Genomic DNA, 19,252 nt, shown 5'->3' on the forward strand with positions numbered 1-19,252 from the left:
GAATGGGTCACTCAAGCAGCCACCCTGGAAAGCCAGAGGGTCTGGGGAATGTGAATTCTCTACAATCCAGACTTTGGACAAGCAGGGAAATGCTATGCGTGTGTAAGCCCAGGCTCACTAGCTGATCCTTTGTAAGCCCATGCCCCTGTGGCCATGCTGCAGAGTGCTGTGCGTCCCACAGGAGCTCTAGAACGGTGGTAAATGCTCTGCTGCAGTCTCGGGCGTGGCACTGGCAGCGTACCTGGCGTGCTTCACTCCCCTCCAGGGTCACCAAGGATCAGGGGATCCTGGAAAAGAATCTCTCACTGGAGGCTTAAAGCTGACAGTCCCGTTCACTGTGACGTAGTATCTTAGTGGTGTCGTCTTCTAAAAGAGTGCATTCAAGTTCAAGTGCTCCTCGTCAGGAACTCTCCAGGGAGCCAGCATCTGTCCTTTAGGGCAGTGCGGTGAGGTTCTCATTCCTCAGCGTCCATGTGATGGAGAATCTGTCAGGACAGATGGACATGATCACACGGATCCTAGCGCAATCCTGGAGGAAAAGTCATGTAGCCATCTTCCTTTGCTGACAAGGAAACCAAAGTCACGTGTTCACCTTATTTTATAATTGTGAGGACATGAGCCGTAGTAGACTTACTTGACAAACAAAGCAGAAACTTGTCTCTTGTGCCTGTAGGAGTGGTCTTGTTCTCTCCGACCCAGTCACTGCCGCCACAGGCTTTGCTCTTCTCTCTCAGAGCAGAACCAAAGGAGGAACTCCCTGAATAGAAAAGAGAGAAGTGTAGTCTTTACCGTGGGCTTGCTGTGAGGTCTCGATTTTCTCATCTAGAAAACGGGTAGGATATGGAAATAGCTTCCTACTGGAGAATACTTTCCTATGATCCAATTTTTAAAGTGCCTTGGTTGTTTGTCATACTCTATGTTCTAAATGCTGACCTTGTGATTTTCTGTAAGCGTTTGTGTGGGACCAGGGGTTTTTCTGAGACTGTGCAAGACCTACAAGGGGGCTCCTGTACTATAATGGACTATTTGGTGTTCAGGGTGCACTGCCTCTCCTAGTTTGCTTCTCTGTTGCTGTAATAAAGCAGCGGCCAAAGCAACGAGGGGCAGGAAAGAATTTGACTTATGTGTATGTATATCATGGTATAGCATTGAGAGGAGTTAGGAACCTGGAAACGAGCTGAAGCAGAGGCCATGGAGGAAAGGTGCTTACAGGCTTACTCTCCATGGCCCGCTCAGCCCGCTTTCCTGAACAACCTGTTCAGAGGCAGCACTGCTTACTGACAGTGGACTGGGTTCTGCCTTGTCAATCACTAGTCAAGAAAATACCCCATACAATTGACCATTGGGGTAATTGCTCTTCCCATTGTTGCTCTAAATTGTTTCCTGTTGACAAAAAATTACCAGCACACTGTTCCTCAGGTGCCAGCAATTTGGTGGACAACTCTTACAATTTCTTTCTTTCTCTTTCTTTCTTTCTTTCTTTTTTTTTTTTTTTTTTCTCCTTTTTAAAAAAATGTCAGTGTTGGGGGTTGAACTCCCCAGGACCTTGTACTTGTCATGGACTTGGCTCTCTTATGTGGAAGGCATCTGAGAATTTTTTTTCTCTGAACCATGTGATGTCTACACTGACTCCTAGGATGCAGACTTTATAGGAAAAGTACAGCCATTTGCACACTATTCGTTTCAAGTGTTCTCTTGGTTCCTCCTGCTCAGGAGGGCTCTGCTCCTGCCTGCACTGCCACATTCCACAGGCAAGGGTATTCCACATGAGAGCTGGCCTTTGTCAAGCTGAGGGATTCTTTGAAGTGGGCAGCCTTGCTTTGTGTTTATCAAAGACCTACCTTCTTCTTGACCTCAGCTCCTGTTTTCAAACTAAAACTTATATTCTGTGTAGAGTCAAGTTTGCACAGGATGTCCCCTAGTGAAGTTTCCCAGCTAAGTAATCACTTAACAGGCTGTTGAATTCTTAATCTGAAATTATTTTCTGCCTTCGTTTATCATAGAACACAAATAATTATCTTTCTCATTAAAATCTCATATATTATACACACACACACACACACACACACACACACACATATATAGACCTTATATTTTATATAGCAATAGTTTTCATAATCATATTGGGCTGGAGAATCTTATTTTCAAATCTGTCTGTCTGTGCATGTGTGTCCATCACAGAAAAACTTGTCAGAGTCTGTTCTCTCCTTCCACCTGTAGGTCCTAGGGATAAGCACCTTTACCCACTGAGCCATCTCACCAGCCCATGCTTGTTTTTTGAGGCAGGGTTATATTGTATATCTAAGGGTGACCTCAAATTCACTATGCAGTCCAAGTTAGTCTCTTTTTTTTTTTTTTTTTTTTTTTTTTGGTTTTTTTTTTTTTGGTTTTTTGAGACCGAGTTTCTCTGTGTAGCCCTGGCTGTCTTGGACTCACTTTGTAGACCAGGCTGGCCTTGAACTCACAACGATCCGCCTGCCTCTGCCTCCCGAGTGCTGGGATTAAAGGCGTGCGCCACCACTGCCCGGCTCCAAGTTAGTCTCTTAACTCACCACAATCCTCCTGTCTCAGTCTCCCAAGTGCTAGAGATAGAGATATGTGGCATCACACCAAGCTTGGGCTAGTGGCCTGTGGGTCGCAACCCTTTGAGGGTCACATATCATATATCCTGCATATCTGATATTTACATTACGGTTCATAACAGTAGCAAAATTACAGTTATGAAGTAGCAACAAAATAATTTTATGGCTGGGAGGTCACTACAACATGAGGAGCTGTATTAAAGGGTCTCATCAGTAGGAATGTAGAGAACCACTAGGCTAGAGAATTAAAGTTCACATTGAAGACAAATTTACTATTTTGGAATGGAGAGTGTAGTTTAGTTGATAGAATGCCTGTCTAGCATGCCCGAAGCCCTGGTTCGATCTGTAGCCACATAGATTCAGGCGCTGTGCTGAATACCTATAATCCCTAGTTCTCAGGAGGTGGAGGCAAGAAACCAGGGACTCAAGGTCATTCTTGGCTACATATGAAATTCCAGGCCAGTATGGTCTACTGGAGATAGATGGATGGATGGATGGATGGATGGATGGATAGGTAGATAGGTAGATAGATAGATAGATAGATAGATAGATAGATAGATAGATAGATAGATAGATAGACAGTGTTTTCTGTATCAAAGTCAACCAAAACACACCTACATTCCAGGTAGATCGCTTTTACCCTCAGCATGCTAGACGTGCTGTGATCTGACAAATTACCTAGGAAGCTGGGCTGGAGTGCTCCACCTTGGTCATGTAGTCTGGCGATTGCTTAGATGAGGTAATCCTGTGGCTGAGGCTTCCAGGAAAGGCCTGGTCAATAGTGCCTCATTTATTGACAGCCACCCAGCCAGGCAGGGGTCCGGGAGCCTTCATTGTCTGTGGGCTTTAGGCTGCAGTCCAGTAGAATACAGAAGGACTTGTGGATATATTGAGTTCTACTTGAGAGAGACAGACAGGAAGCTTGGAGAAGCCGACAGGTATGTCAGCTACGTGCCCTGTGGCTCAGTGCCAGGAGCTCAGGCAGGGCTGCCAGCCCCAGGAAGAGCTAGGTCCTGAGGTGGCGCCAGCCGCCATGCCGCCTGAAGCTGTTGGGTATCTTTTTTTTTTTTTTGGTTTTTTGTTTTGTTTTGTTTTGTTTTCTTCCTCCTTGTCTGTGAGGTCTGCTAGAAGGGAAGTGCCTCATGGTCAAGGTTGGTTCTCTTGCTGAGATCTCTCGTTGGATCTCTTGTTGGATCTCTTGCTAAGATCAGTCTCAGCAAGAGGCAGGAGGATACGGTTATCCTCTGCTCTACAGTAAGTTCAGTGTAGGGCACCATGAAACTGTCTCAAAAGCTAAAGAAGACTAAACTAAGCACAGTGTTTCCTTGGCATTCTCCTGCTCACTAGCCTTCCTCGGCCAACTGTGCGCCTTGCTCCTGTGATTGACACCTCCGTGGGCGTGAGCTCCCTAGAGCACTGAAGTATCAGACAGCATCCACCGCTCCAGCACAGACTGTCTTGCCACTGCCATGGAGTACTTTAATAGCTCTCTGAGTTTTCATTTAGCTTTTATGTCAGTCTGTAAAGATTTTCATGGCTGCAAAGACATTGACCCGGCCCTTCCATTCCGGGTTCAGCAACTGTGCCTGGCAAGTGCTGTGGCTTTACTTGATACCTGGCACCTGCATTTGCTTGAACAGCTGTCCTGCCTGCATCCCAGCCAGGATCTCCCTCCCTATCCCCGGCTTATTCAACTTGACTCGGACCCCCTAGCCACTCCTTAACTATGTTCATGGTTCATGCTCAACACCCCACACCCCCAAATGCCAAGTGTGGGGGCACACACCTGTAATTCTGGCACTCAGGAGGGTCAGGAAATTCAAGGTCTCCCTTAGCTACATAAAGATCCAGGACCAGGCTGCTTCTAGTCATCAGTTAAGAGAGAACAATCACAGCTCTTGCAGGACCCAAGTTAAGTTCCCAGCGCCCATATTAGGTGCTCACAGTTGCCTGTAACTCCAGCTCCAGGGATCAGACACCTCTTTCCAGCTTTACACACACACACACACACACACACACACACACACACACACACACACACACACACACAAAATAATTCTAAAGAGGCCTTGTCTTAGTTAGGGTTTCTACTGATGCAACGAAACACTATGACCAAAAAGCAACTTAAGGAGAAAAGGGTTTGTTCGGCTCACACTTCGACATCGCTCTTACTGCCAAAGGAAGTCAGGACAGGAACTCAAGCGGGGCAGCAGACTGAGACAGGAGCTGGTGCAGAGGCCATGGCACTTACTGGCTTGCTTCTCATGGCTTGCTCAGCCTGCTTTCTTAGAGAACCCAGGGCCACCAGCCCAAGGATGGCACCAATGGGCTGGGCTCTCCCCCAATGATGACTAATTAAGGAAATGCCTTACAGCTGGATCTCATGGAGGCATTTTCTCGATTGGGGCTCTTTCCTCTCTAATGACTCTAGCTTGTGTCAAGTTGACATGAAACCAGCTAGTGCAAACCCTGTCTCTGAAAACCAAAAACAAACAACTATGGAACAGAACCCCAGCATGCTAAAGATACTGGCTAGACCTTTATTGCAGAACAGCCTTGAACAGCCTTGGTCGTTATCTCAGCAGTTACAATGTTTCTTTAGTGATGGAAAGATGATTATTTTTTCTTCTTTTAAGATCTATCTGCCTCTGCCTCCCCAGTGCTAGGATTGAAAGCATGGACTGCCAGGCAAGTGAGAGATGATCTGTTTGAGATGAGGTTTCACTCTGTGGCTCAGACTCTCCTGGAGCTCATGATGCTCCAGCCTCAGCCTCTCTAGTGCTGGGGTTCTGGGGGTGCTGCACCCCTGCAGAAGTCAGAGCTATAGGCTTTGCACAAGAAGACATTTTGCCAGAGTTACATCTATGACCTGAGTTTAAGTTTTTAGTTATTTGTCTATTATAATATTTTTATTATATGTGTGTTCTTGCATGAATGCACCATAGCACATGTGTGGAAGTTAGAACCTATAGAAGTTGATTTTTCTTTCCAGTATATGAATCTTGAGGATCAAACCCAGGTAGTCGGGCTTGTCAGCAAATACTCACCTGCTGAGCTATCATACTTGTCCTCCGTTTTGTTTGTTTGTTTGTTTGTTTGTTTGTTTAAAAAAAGGTTTCATGAGGCTCGGGGTAGCCTAGCCTCTGCAGCCAGCACTGGCCTTACACTTCTGACACTCTAGCCCCAGCTGGTGCTAAGGTTCTGCGCATGCACCACACCTGGCTAACTAATTCTTTTTACTTCAGTGCACCTCACATTGACATTTATATGCATTCTCTACGCACAGGTGTCATACCCACTTGCTAGCATTGTTACCTGAGAGGATTCCCCAGGGGAGCTTCCCTCTGCCTCAGTCTCTGTACTTGAGGCTGTCATCTCTCTGTATTTGGGTCCATATCTGTGGGTGAGGGCAGAGGTCCGGGATAGTCTCTTGATGCTAACAACTTCCCAGTGCAAAGTACAGTCTAAGGTGTGCTGCTCAAGACACTTGAACTCTGCCGGCCTCCTGGCTGGCTGTCATACAGAATCCTGGCCTAAGAATCCCGAAAAACTCACAGCCGACACTTCCTTTCCTCCACCCATTCCCCAACACTACACACACTCTGGACTGTAGAGAACATATTTCATGATTTTGTTTTTGAGTAAAATAGCTTGTATCTTTAACTGACACTTATGCAAGAAATAAATGTCTCTGCTTTTAAAAGGTATTCCCTCTCCCACAGCTGGAATATTGTGGATTGACCTCCTTTTAAAGGCTCTGCTTGGCAGGCATTTTCCCAGTCCAGGCAGAATCCTGGTGGCATGCATAAGCTGCCCATCATTAACCCTGAGTGCGGGGCTTGCTTCAGGTTCTCAGTTTCATCCTGCGATAATATATTTGTGTGTATGGTTGGGAGGGGGCAATGTACATCAACAAAATAATCATTTGCACTGAGTCTCAAGCTCTGTGCTGGCTAGTTCATGTCAACTTGACACAAGTGAGAGTCATCAGAGAGGAGTGAGCCTCAATTGAAAAAAAAATTGGGCTGTAGGCAAGTCTGTAGGGCATCTTCTTAATTAGTGATACCTTGGGGAGGGGGAGGGCCCACCACCCCATTGTGGGTGGTGCCACCCCATTGTGGGTGGTGCCACCCCATTGTGGGTGGTGCCACCCCATTGTGGGTGGTGCCACACCTGGGCTGTTGGTCCTGGGTGCTACAAGAAAGCAGGCTGAGTAGGCCCATGGGAAGCAAGTCGATAAACAGCACCCCCTCCGTGGCCTCTCTATCAGCTCCTGCCACCAGGTTCCTGCCCTTTTTGAGTTCCTGTCCTGACTTCCTTCATTGATTAACAGTGATATGGAAGTGAAAGCCAAATAAATGTTTCCCCAAGTTGTTTAAGTCACGGCATCTCATCGCAGCGTTAGGAACCCTAACTGCGATAGTTGTCCTTACCAACACATTGCAGATAAGAGCACAGTTACCTGCCTACTTGTAATGTGCTCAGAAACTGTCTAAAACATGCTTCATGTCTGTTCTGGAAAGTTATTGGTGTAGTAGTTTGAGGTAGGTGTGTATACACCAGTGTGTGTTGAGATAAGGTCTTAAAGGATAAGGCTGTCCTCACACTCACTACAAGCCCAGGATGTCCTGAAACTCTGAATCCTGCCCAAGCCTCCCAAGGGCTAGGTTTACAGACCTGTGTCTCCATAGCTGCTTTCCAGGCTTTTTAAAGAACCCTTAGACTTGTACTTAAGAGATGGCTTAGTTGGTAAGTGCTAGCTGCTCAAGCACAGGGACCTGAACTTGGATCTACAGCTCCCACTCAAAACGCCAGGTACGGTAGGGTGGGCTGTGTGTGTGTGTGTGTGTGTGTGTGTGTGTGTGTGTGTGTGTGTGTTGTAATCCTGTCACTTTCTGAACAGCCAGCCAAGTGAGGCTTCAGTGAGACCTTGTGTCAAGAAATAAGGCACAGAACAATTGAGTGAGGCATCTGATAACAACCTCTGACCTCCTGATACACACACGCACACGCACACGCACATGGATGCCTACATTCTTACACTACACAGGCACAAAAGTCCTTCGACATGAGACGGAGACACTGAGTTGGTGCATCTGCTGCCACAAGTTTGTTGTTGCTGCTACAGAACTTGGCCTGGGCTACAAAGCTCCCTGGGGAAATCTCTTTGCCAGCTGCCCATCTTCTTGCTCCTGCAATCACCTTGCAAGTGTCATAGTTTACTCTTGCCTCAGTGGCAGTGTACTTCCTACCATGAGACCCTTCAAAGGCAGAAACAGTGCCCAGAAGCATTCAAGACGGAAGTCTTAGGAAGCACGTTACCAGCACTATAAAATATACGTCGCCTCATGAAATAGAGCTCCAACCCACAGTGTACGAACTGCCTTGATTTGCTTGATTGACCTGGGAAACTGCCTGTAGTTTTGAAAAGCACCTGTGTGGTGGTTACTTTTCTTATTGCTGTGACAAAAGCAACTCACAGGAGAAAGGGCTTGTTTTGGCTCACAGTTTGAGGAGTTACCTCATGAGGGGAGACATGGCAGCACAAGTACAGGCAGCTAATCGCATTATATCCACACTTTCTCCTTTTTAGCCCATGACCCCTGTCCAGGAAATGGGTCCTCACTCCTCAATTGAATCTTTCTAGAAACATATTCATAGACAAATCCAAAGGTGCATCTTCATGGTGATTCTAAGTCCATTTAAGTTGACAGTAAAGATTGACCATCACGTGGGTTTTCTGAAGCTATAGGCATGAACATCCTAGAAAGGGCTCATTTGTGGGTTATTCTGCTTCCAGATCTTCTTGGGACTAGCCCCATTAAGAGGACCCAGAGATCAGCTCTCCCTCCCCAAGACAAGGTCTCAGTAGCCCCAGACTGACCTCAAGCTCATGTAGCCATTGATGACCTTAAACTCCTGATCCTCCAGCCCCCCAGGTGCTGGGATTACAGGTACATAACACCATGCCCTATTTATGTGGTGCTAGGCTGGGGGTCGAATCCAGAGCACGGAGCATGTTAGGCGAGCGTTCTACGAGCAGAGCTACAGCCTCAGCTTGAGGTCTGCTTTTTAATGTCCCTCCACAAGGGTGAAGTAGCCATCTGGTCCTTTGTGCTGTTACTTTCTGGTGAGGACGCACTACAGATAAAATTAGAAACTTTCCCTCCATTCCTCCTCCTTCCCTGCTGGCCATAGAATGCCTCCTAGGGAAAGCTGACAGGGTCTGACGTGTCAGTAAGAGCTGCCTCTTGTGTTTCATGCCACCACGTTACTGGTATGCTCACCTTCAAGGGTAGAAAAATCCTGCCACTCTAATCTGATTCCAGCGGGCTAGTCTAGTTCGGTTGTTCCAGGCTTCCTGATTTGGCAAACTAGGCCAATGCCCCTGGTCCTTGCAGAGTAACTTTAGTGGCCTGAGACCTACAAGATCCCCCTCAAGGGTGTTCTGTCTGTCCTCCTGGGACATTTTCATTCATATTACTAAGAAACAACCTCAGCACCAAGCTAAGACAACAAGGGAACCAGGCACTTGTGAGGAGCAGTGCAGCTTGGGTTACAGGCACTCAGCTGCCCCCTGCCTTGCTGTGGCTCCTTGGCCTGGAGCTGGTCCTGAAGCTGCTTCAAGGGCCAAGAAGCAGCTTGCTTCACACTGGAGGAACAGAGCCAGACAAAGGACAGCGTTTTCCCACCCTCCATGACTAGGACACTAGATAGATTTGGCACATCACTTATCCAGTTACATGCTGTTTACAAGTGATCAATCAACTGTAAACTCTTGGTCTTGTTTTGAGATAGTCTCCTGGAGTCCATGCTGACCTCTGCATCACTGTATACCAAAGATAGCCCCTCTTCTGCTTCTGTCTTCTGAGTTCTGGATTTGCAGATGCACATCACCACATCCTGTCTATGTGCTGCTGGGGATGGGATCCAGGGCTTCACGCATATTGGGCAAGTGCTCTGCCAATGAAGCCACATCCCCAACAGTCCACTATAAAACACTTTGAAGAAGTGAAAGTGGATGCCTGCGTTCCTGCCAGCTGCTGCAGCATCTTATCCTCATCTTTAGGGACTTCCTTCTTGGTCCCGCCCACCCCAAGCCCTTGGCTATGCTGACGTGTTGAGAACTCCCCAAACTGACCCAGGGAATCCTTTTTGATAGACTTGCACACAGAACTGTGTAGCTGCATCCCACCCGTTCTTCCTTGACACCCCTTCCCCCAGCCCCCAGCCCCCAGCCCCCAGCCCCCAGCCCCCAGTCCCCAGCCCCCAGCCCGGCCGTGACTGGAGTGGTCCTGGCATCCTGGGTATCTAGACTGCTTTTCATCGGTTGCTCATCAGCATGCTAATTGTCATATAACTAATTATGCCCTGAATTCCAGTTGATTTTCTTAATGAGACAGCTGGGTTAATTATGTAATCGTATGATTACATTAGCCCAGAGTGTCCCAGCAAAAAAGTAGAGTATGCTTCCATGTGATGTCATCACTGGGATGGTGCTCACAAGGAGCACATTCATCCTGGAGTGGGTGGCAGGGGACAGCCTGTGTTTCTTACAGAGCTCTCTGTGCAGACATGGGCCCGGGCTTTATTAAGATGGGGCTTCTAAGCCCTCACAGTATAGGGTGGATCCATTTGCCACAAACCCAACTGCCAGCCCTAAGTCTTCCCTGGCATAAACAGTCCCAGCCAGATCTGAAGGTGGCCTGTCACCCTGTGGTTTGAGTAAAGCCCGTCAGTGTGCTTTCAGTAGTTCTGGGACCTCTTTGTTTGACACTGCTTCACTTTATTGGACACTCTAGCTTCCTGGGCAGTGATCAGAGACTCCCAGACAAATGTTTATATTAAAGTTATGGAAGGCCAGTGTGAGTGGCTTGACTAGAGAGTAGAAATGGCCCCAGACTGGCCCCAACATTGCCTTCCATTGTGCCCCATCCCCACAAAGGCCCTTTCCTGAGAGGTGACCACCCCTGTAGAGTCACCACTCTTACCTGATCCTACTCTTGTCCTGCTTCTTCCTCTGCCAGGACTTCCTTCTCAGCCTTCTTGATAGCATAAAGTTACTCTCCCGGTGACTTCTGAAATTTCTCAGGAACATGAGACCACACACACACACACACACACCAACTACCCTCCAAGACAGTGACTGGTATCACTACAAAAGAAGATGCATTGGCCTCCTTGCGGGCGCCATCCTCACACCTAAGAAGCGCACCTCCAGAAGTCAGCCCACACTGAGCCCCTCTTATGGCACCTGCCACTACCTCCTCATCCACACGCCCATACCTTTTCACTCCCTGGGCTCACCCCTGCCTACTTCTGGCCTCTCTGCCCAATAGACAAACCCATCAATCAGAGCACTGGACAGAGAGCCTTATGTATCTTCAGGCTAGCCTCAGACTCAGTTTGTAGCCGAGGATGACCTTAAATTCTGATCTTCCTGCCTCTGCCTCCTGAGTACAGGTGTGTGACACTAGGGCTGGTTAATGTGGAGCTAAGGATCAAACCCAGAACCTCATGTGTGCTAGGCAAGTACTTTACTAATAGAGGGAGCCATTTACCTCAAGATTTAAATATTTGGGATTCGAGGGGGCTGCTAGCACACACCTTTGTCCCAGCACTCAGGGGGCAGAAGCAGACGGATCTCTATGAGTTTGAGGCCAGCCTGGTCTACAGAGTGAGTTCCCAGACAGCCAGGACTACACAGAAAAACACTGTCTCATTTAAAAAAAAAAAAGGAGGGGGGAATTCATAGCCCCAAGATGTATTTTGTATATACATAATACGCATGGACAATTATAGTACTGCATTTTTTAAAACCCTATATCACATTCTAAGAATAAAAGGCTACAGCTAGGCATGGTAGTTCATACCAAAAGTCCCAGCTTTTTGGGAGGCCAAAGGAGGAAATTACAAGTTCTAAGATAGCCTGGGCTACAAAATTAGTTCAAGTACAGCCTGGGCAACCAATGAGACCGTGGGTCAAATGAAAAGTAAACAGAAGCTGAGTCTGTAGCTCAGTGCTTGCCTAGCATGCATGCATTCAGTTCCCAGTGCCCCTCCCTCCCCCACAGTAGTGGTGAAGAGTAAAAGGGAATTAAAATATTTTATCAAAAACATTACAAAAGGTGTTCTACTTGAAAAATTACATAATATATATGCATACACATTGCCTGCTAATAGTGTTCGGCAGTGACCCCAGGGCCTTGCACATTTGAGGTAAGCGGTCTAGTAGTGAGTTATAGCCCCAGCCCACTGAAGTTATGTTTTCATGTTTGTGTGAATGTAGGAGCATGTGTGTGTGCATAGAGAGACAAGAGATCAACCTTGGGTGTTATTCCTCAGGAGCTGCCCACCTTGGGTTTGTTGTTGTTGACTGATTGCTTGCTGCCTGTTTTAAGACAGTCTCCCACTGGAAGCTGAGCCTTGCCAATTAGGCTAAGCTAGCTGGCCAGCGAGCCCCAGAGATCCTCCTGTCTCTGCTCTTAGAAGTGTTCACCCGCCCCCCCCACACACACACACACATATCCCACCCCAGCTTTTTACATGTCTCCTGGTGATCAGATGCCAAGTCCTTGTACTTACAAGGCAAGTACTCCACCAACTGAGCAGCTCCTTAACCCTCTGAATTTATATCTTAAATCTTCTGTGCTTGTTTTGGGGGGTATAATTTGCAATTCAATAAAATATGCCCAGTTTTAAGTCTACAGTTGGATAATGTCACTCAAAATCAAGATATAGGATGATTTTATTGCCCCTCAAGTTCCCTTGTCATCCTAAATCCCAGTGATCTGTTTGTCTATCACTCTAGATTAAATTTGACATTTTTGTGGCTGAATGAATGGAACATTAGTTAATACGGATATTCCTTAAGTCAAAACGGCGTTACATCCCGGGAAACCCATCCTAAGCTCAATATGTATCTTAGGTTGAAAAGGCATGGAACAAAGCCATCTTGCTTGGTCACCTGGCTCAGCCACACAGCTCACTGGAGTCTTGATTGGGTCATCTCCTGATCACCTGCCTGGCCATGTATCCAGGTGCACAGCTGCTACCCGGCATCTCATTAACCTGGGAAAAGATCACAATTCAGAGTCTGTCACCTCCTGCCATCAGTATTCATAAATCAGTCCATTAAAAGTCCAGATCAACTGTCTTGTTACCCAGAGTCCTTTCACTTAGCAGTCTCTGGGGGTTCATACATGTTGTTGCTGGTTGGTGTTCCGTGTATGCATATGCAATGATTCACTTATCCATTCCCTCTTGATGGAAATTTGAGTTGCTTCCAATCTGTGATCTCTATGAATAATGAATAAACCCACTGTCACCTGGACGGGTTGCTTTATTTTGTGTTTTGTTTGAGGGCTTTTTACTTTGAGGCAGGGCCTCACATGTCCCAGATTGGCCTTGAATTTGCTACATAACCAAGGATGGATTCTGATCATCCTGCCTCCCTTCTGAGTTCTAGGATTATTTCGAGCAAACTCCACACCTGGTTTATGCACTGCTGAGGATGGAATCCAGGGCTTCCTCGACACTAAGCTAAGCTCTCTCCTCAGCCCCTACTTTGATTTTTTTAAAGGCTTTTATTTTTATTTTATTTATTTGTTTGTTTGTTTGTTTTGTTTTGTTTTGAGAGAGGGTTTCACTGTGTAGCCTTGACTGTACTAGACTTACTTTTTTAGACCAGGCTGACCTCGAACTCACAGAGATCCACCTGCTTCTGCCTCCCAGAGTGCTGGGATTATAGGTGTGTGCCACCGTGCCCAGCTAAGGTAAATATTCTTGATAGGTCATTGAACCTGATGAGAATTTTCATGCTATTTTTCAAAGTAGTTGAATCGTTTTATCCTCTTCAAAAAATAGAGTTCCAGTTGCTCCATATTTGCTCTGCCATTTGGTGTTGTCTACTGGTGAGTTGTTTTTGTTTTTTTGGTGTGTGTGTGTGTGTGAGAGAGAGAGAGAGAGAGAGAGAGAGAGAGAGAGAGAGAGAGAGAGAGAGAGAGAGAGAGAGAGAGAAAGTCCCTAGCTAAACTGAAATTAAAGAGCCCCCTGCCCCATTTTGCCAAGTGCTGATATTACAGACCTGTGCAATTGAATCTACCTGTAGATACTTTTTATAAAGTTGTAAGCTTTTTTTTCCTGCTGTCATATAACTTTTTTCTTATTCTATAACTATTTTTTAAATATTTAGTTTTCAAGTGTTAAAGCCAATCAATGTTGCATTCCTAGGATAAACCTCTCTTGGTCTTGGCCTGTAGTTAAGTAGTAGAGTTCTTATTTAACACGCACAAGGCCCTGGGTCAATCCCCAGCATGACCAAGTGAGCAAATAAATAAATAAATAAATAAATAGACAAAGAAATGCAAATTGGCTGGATCAGTCCATTAGCATTTTACTAAGAATTTTGTACTTAAATTTGTAAGGAATCTAGACTACAGGTTTTTGGGGCTGGAGTTGGGCTGGGTTTTGTGTCATTATTAGCCAAAAGGCAAAGCTCTGAGCTCACTTCATGAGTTGGGAAGTGTTCCCCTTTCAAAGCTGCTGTTATTTCTTCTTTACACTCCTGTAGTTTAACTCTGAAGCCATTAGGCCTGTGGCTTTTCTTTCTTTCACCTTTTTTCTTTTTATATACTATGTTCTGGTAATTTTATATATGCATATGAACTCTGTGGCCTTTTCACACACGCCCCCTTACTGTCTCTTATCCCTTCTGCTCTATTCTCCTTTCTTCCCACCAAGTTTCCCTCATTTTCCACTCTTCCCCCTTTTGTGACCCACTGAGTTTAATTAGGGTTGCTTACATGCCTATGAGCAAAGACATTTCTACTGAAACTTTGGGCAAATGATAAGTGGCTACACCACTGAAGAAAACTCCTCCTCCTCCCTCCCCTTAGCAACCATTAACTATGATAGCTCTGGGATGGAATGATGGTGGTGGGCCTGGTATTGCAGGTTTTCATTTCAAATTTAACTTCATTAAAAGGCATACTATAACTATACTATACACATTTTTTTCATTTATATTTGAGTCATATTTGATAATTTCCTATTTTATATGCTTTTATATGTAAACCCAGGGGAGTGTGTGGGAGAGAGAGAGAGAGAGAGAGAGAGAGAGAGAGAGAGAGAGAGAGAGACTGGTTTAGTGTATTATTCATCGGGAGCTATCTTGTTTTTTGAGGCAGGGTCTCTGACTGGGACTTGGAGCTCTCCAAGTAGAGTAAGGTGACTAGCCTGCAAGCCCCAGCCAGGGGTGTGTCTTTCTCCATTGGCTACCAGACCTGGCCTTTTATATGGATGCTGAAAATCAGAATCCTGGCACTCATGAGTGTGTGGCAGACACTCTACCCACTGAGGTATCTTAAAAGTTTGGGGGTTTTTGAGACAATTTGTCATCATTTTGACCAGTTTGGCCTCAAACTTACGTGGATCTGCCTATCTGTGCCTTCAGTCTCCTGGGATTACAGGCATGTCCACCACACCTGGCTTTGGGCATAGTTAATCGTCGTATATTAATCTTTTTTTTTTTTTTAAACAAAGTCTTACTATATAGCCCTGGCTGGCCCACAACTCAATATATAGGCTGGGCTAGCCTCAAATTCATTTGCAGAGATCCACCTGTGTCTGCCTCTCCATGTTGGAACTAAAGATTGTGATCGTGCAAACTTCTAATCCCAGCAGTGCAGGAGGCACAGGCAGGCAGATCTCTGTGAGTTCAATGCCAGCCTGGTTTACATACTGATTTCCATGCTAACTAGAGCTACACAGTGAGATGCTGTCTCAAAAAAAGAAAGAAAGAAAAGAAAGAAAGAGAGAAAAATAGAGAAGTAGTATCCATTCTGTCATTTCCTGGTGTTGGGATTTGTAAATTTTTTCCCCTAGATCAGTCTGGCTAGAAGCTAATCAATTTCAATGATTTTTTTTTCTTAAGAACCTGCTTCTGTTTGCATTGATTTTTTTTTCTTTTTGCCTCTTCAGTTTTATTGCTCCCCAATCTTCTTTGCTCACTCACTTCTGCTTACTTTGCGTTTGATTTGCTCCTTTTTTATGTTCTTAAGATGTGCAGCGCATGTTTCACTCCGTTGTGGCCAGAGATGCGCTTGGGATGATGTTTGTTGTTTTGAATTTATCAAGCCTGGTTTGCAGCTCTGCTTGCTGTGGACGGGTGCTCCCCGTGCGTATGGAAGAGCACTTGTTGTCCCACTGTGTGGGCCACCGCGGTGGCTGGTGGTGGTCGTCAAGCTTTGCAGCCACACTGACTTTTCACTGGCTTTCTCAGAGGAGGAGCATCTATCTGCCTTGAATCTCCCCAGTGAAGGGCTGGCAGCAAGGCGCAGTAGTAGCACCCTGGCCTTGCGTTCTCAAGGCTCTGGGTTCCTTCCCCAGCACCACCAGGGAAAAATGATTTTATATCTCTGTTATCAATAAATATGATTTTTTTTTCAGTTACTTTTGGTGGTGATGGATGATTCTGGTCGTGCCTGGCACTGTGCTTCTGACTCCCCCTGTATCTCTATTAAGGCGACTACTCAAGTATCTTTGTCTCCTCCTACCTGGGGGGAGGGGAAACTCCTCTTTGTCCATTTATATGGAGTCCATCTTCCACTCTTTAGTGTGGCTGGGTTTGGGGGGGGCGGTTGGGATTTTTGGTTTTGTTTTTTTTTGTTTTTGTTTTGTTTTGTTTTTTTGGTGGTTTTTGTTGTTGTTGTTTTTGGTTTTTTTTTTTTTTTTGGTGGTTTTTTTTTTTCCTTCCTTTACCTTTGATATTTGATGTACCTGGGCTACCTCTCCTGGGAGGCTGGCTCCTCCTGACTTGGCTCAGTGTCCCTTGCAGTGCCCAACCCTGGCCTTTCCCAGATCATGTAGCCACTTAGGAAACCCTTGTTAAATTAGTGCATGAAGAGACGGTATAATTGAGGTGGCTGCTGGCTCAGGAAGTAGCATTCTTAATTAGCATTTTGCATACCTGTTGGCCTGGCCAGCTTTCCTTCCCATCCCTGTCCCCAGGGGAGATGCCAGCGCCTGACACATCTCAGCATGCCCTCCCCCAGCTTCTGCAGGGATGCCTAGAATTAATGAGCTAATGTTACCGCGCTTAGCAAAATGTGCTGAATAAATCCAGGTGATAGGGTTGTTTGTTATATAATTATGCTGTTTAAGTCCTGAGTTGCATAACGAACTGCACACTACCTCCGAGCGTGCTTCAGGAATTAACTTATCAGATGATCGTAAAATGTTTTTTGAGTTTGTCATGGTGGGTGGATGGGGACGGAGAGTGGCAAAGCATGTTGGTTTGGAGGCTGGGCAGGTGGCTCACAGAACTTTGCATGTTATTCCTCTGCTGTGGGTGTGTTCTGTCTCCTCCCTCAGACAATTCCCTAATTGAACTGCTGAGATCCGAGGCTTCTGACGTGCAGGCTGAGAGCTAACAATGCTTGTGTGGAGTTTAAATGGCATTGGAAATGGTTAACGAGACAGAGAGCTGTGATTTGCCCAGCTTAACATGCAGGTCGGGGTTTGGAGTGCTCAAGTTCATTGTTTTGGTCTCCAGCTCAAACATGCTAGGACTATTATATCATCATGTGGTAATTAGCCGTTCCTTTAATACACATAATAAAAATTAAGCCTAAGAGGTACTTTACCAATGGCTTTTACATATCCCAACACAATATTCCAATGCTGTAGGCCTTTAGTCATGCCACGTATCATCATAAAGTTGAGAGTGATGCATCAAACTATTTGAACATTCAGTTCCTTTTCCATTCTGTGGCCAGTTTTGCTACTTTGACATCAACTTTAATACTGTTAAATTAAATATAGATGCCATAATGAATAATTACAAGAGTGCCAGAACTTCCATTTACAGCAGGGCGTGCTGAGAATTTGTCTAAAGGCTTAGCTGGCTACTGTTTGCCTCGTGTGTGCTCTTCATATGTTGCTGGGTCCCTGCTGAATGGCAAGGTAGAAGCTAGTTTTTTCATCAGAAGCAGACACACTGGGTCCCAGCCATTAAATAGGAGTGGCCTGGGGGGACTGGGGAGATGGCTCAGTCAGTCAAGTGCTTGGCAAGCATGAGGACCCAAGTTCCATCCCAGTGCCTGTGCAGAAAGCTCCTGTGAGCTCGTAACCCCCAGAGCTGCGGAGCTGGACATTGGCAGGTTCCTGGGCCTTGCTGGCCAGCCAGCCTAACCTACTTAGTGAGTGCTGGGCTAAATGAAAGACACTGTTGCAGCAAGGTGGAGAAAGACTGTGGAAGATACCCATCATCAACACCTTGTCCACATGCTCATGTACACGTGTGTACAGGAGATACCAATCAACACCTTGTTCACATGCACCCGTACACGTGTGTACAGGAAGATACCCATTATCAACACCTTGTCCACATCACACATACACTAGTATACAGGAAGGTAGCCATCATCAACACCATGTTCACATGTACATGTACATGTATGTACAAGAAGATATCCATTATCAGCACCATGCCCACATCACACATACACGTGCATACAGAATGCTACCATTGTTCTTGAGAAGTCCACTTGGTGCTAACAGTTGTGCTAGAGGAGGCAACATTGGTGAACATCCACGTCCAGCACCTTTCCCTCTTCATCCCTGACATGGATCGAGTTCAGATTGTCCTTCTATATAAAGGAGGCTGTGGACATATCACTCATTTCTTTCTATCTGTTTTCCCAGGTGAAACTATGAAAGACAGAAAGGGATTCAGGTTTCCTGGGAAGATTCTGCAATTAAAAGGAAAAAAAAAAGTACCTGGGACGCTCTGAGATTTCCATTTTTCTTGTTATTGCCACTCCTGCTTGGAAGCACTATGTTCCCAAAATAGCTCTCACAATCTAACATAACATAAATATTTTAATGCTGATTAAAATAATAATGAAAAGTCATGAATGAGAAAAGGAGCCAGGCAGGGACTGTATATATAGGCCACGTAAGTGTCCAGCAAGCCTCAGAGTCACATGATGGACAGTGTTGGTGTTAGGCCCCAGTGCTGGGCTCCCTCAGGGCTGCAGACTCCAGTTCCACACATCCTAGTGACACATGGAATAAACTCTGTGAGCACGTTGACATCGGAGAGAATTCCAGGCTCTGGTGAAACAGCATTCACAGAGCCGTGGTGGGCCAGCCCTGACTTCCAGGAACCGAGGGTGGTCTGAAAAATTAATGACTCTGGCATTGGAAAGTTAAGTGAGCTCTTGAGTATATGCCCTCACTGATCTACCATGTGTGGTGTTTAGCATTCCTTGAGAGGAGACTAAATCTCCACAGCCATCCCCAGGCGAGGCTGGCGCCCCTGCCAGAAATAGATTCAGTAATCTTTCTAAGCCCTGTGACTTGGGTACTCTTCTACTCTCAGAATTCCAAAGGGTGTGCTCCCCTGGGGCCCAGCAGGTGGGTTGTAATTGCCTCCTAGACAGAAGGAAAGGAAGAGCAAATTGACCCAGAGCATTCAGTGGTGTCTATCTGTCTGTCTTCTGCTGAGAGTTATTGAGAAAGCGAGGGGCCAAAAGCCAGTCCTATAAATTGCATGTCTGTTCTTTCCAGCTGTAGACTAAAATCTACTTCTGAGTAAGTCTGATGACAGATAGCATTCTTATTTGGGAAGAGGGCCGGTCTGTGTGAATAAAAATGAACATACATGT

The 19,252-nt window shown here is 45.9% G+C and overlaps 1 protein-coding gene across 12 annotated transcripts in view; it reads left to right on the forward strand.

Annotated features, from left to right (window-relative positions):
- The window catches only part of CUX1 (cut like homeobox 1), a 346,720-nt gene that overhangs the window by 189,740 nt on the left and 137,728 nt on the right, over nucleotides 1-19,252 (forward strand). The gene's annotated exons all lie outside the window — the stretch shown is intronic.

The sequence above is a fragment of the Acomys minous genome, assembly GCF_964271855.1.
Source record: "Acomys minous genome assembly, chromosome: 16".
Lineage (NCBI taxonomy): Eukaryota > Metazoa > Chordata > Mammalia > Rodentia > Muridae > Acomys > Acomys minous.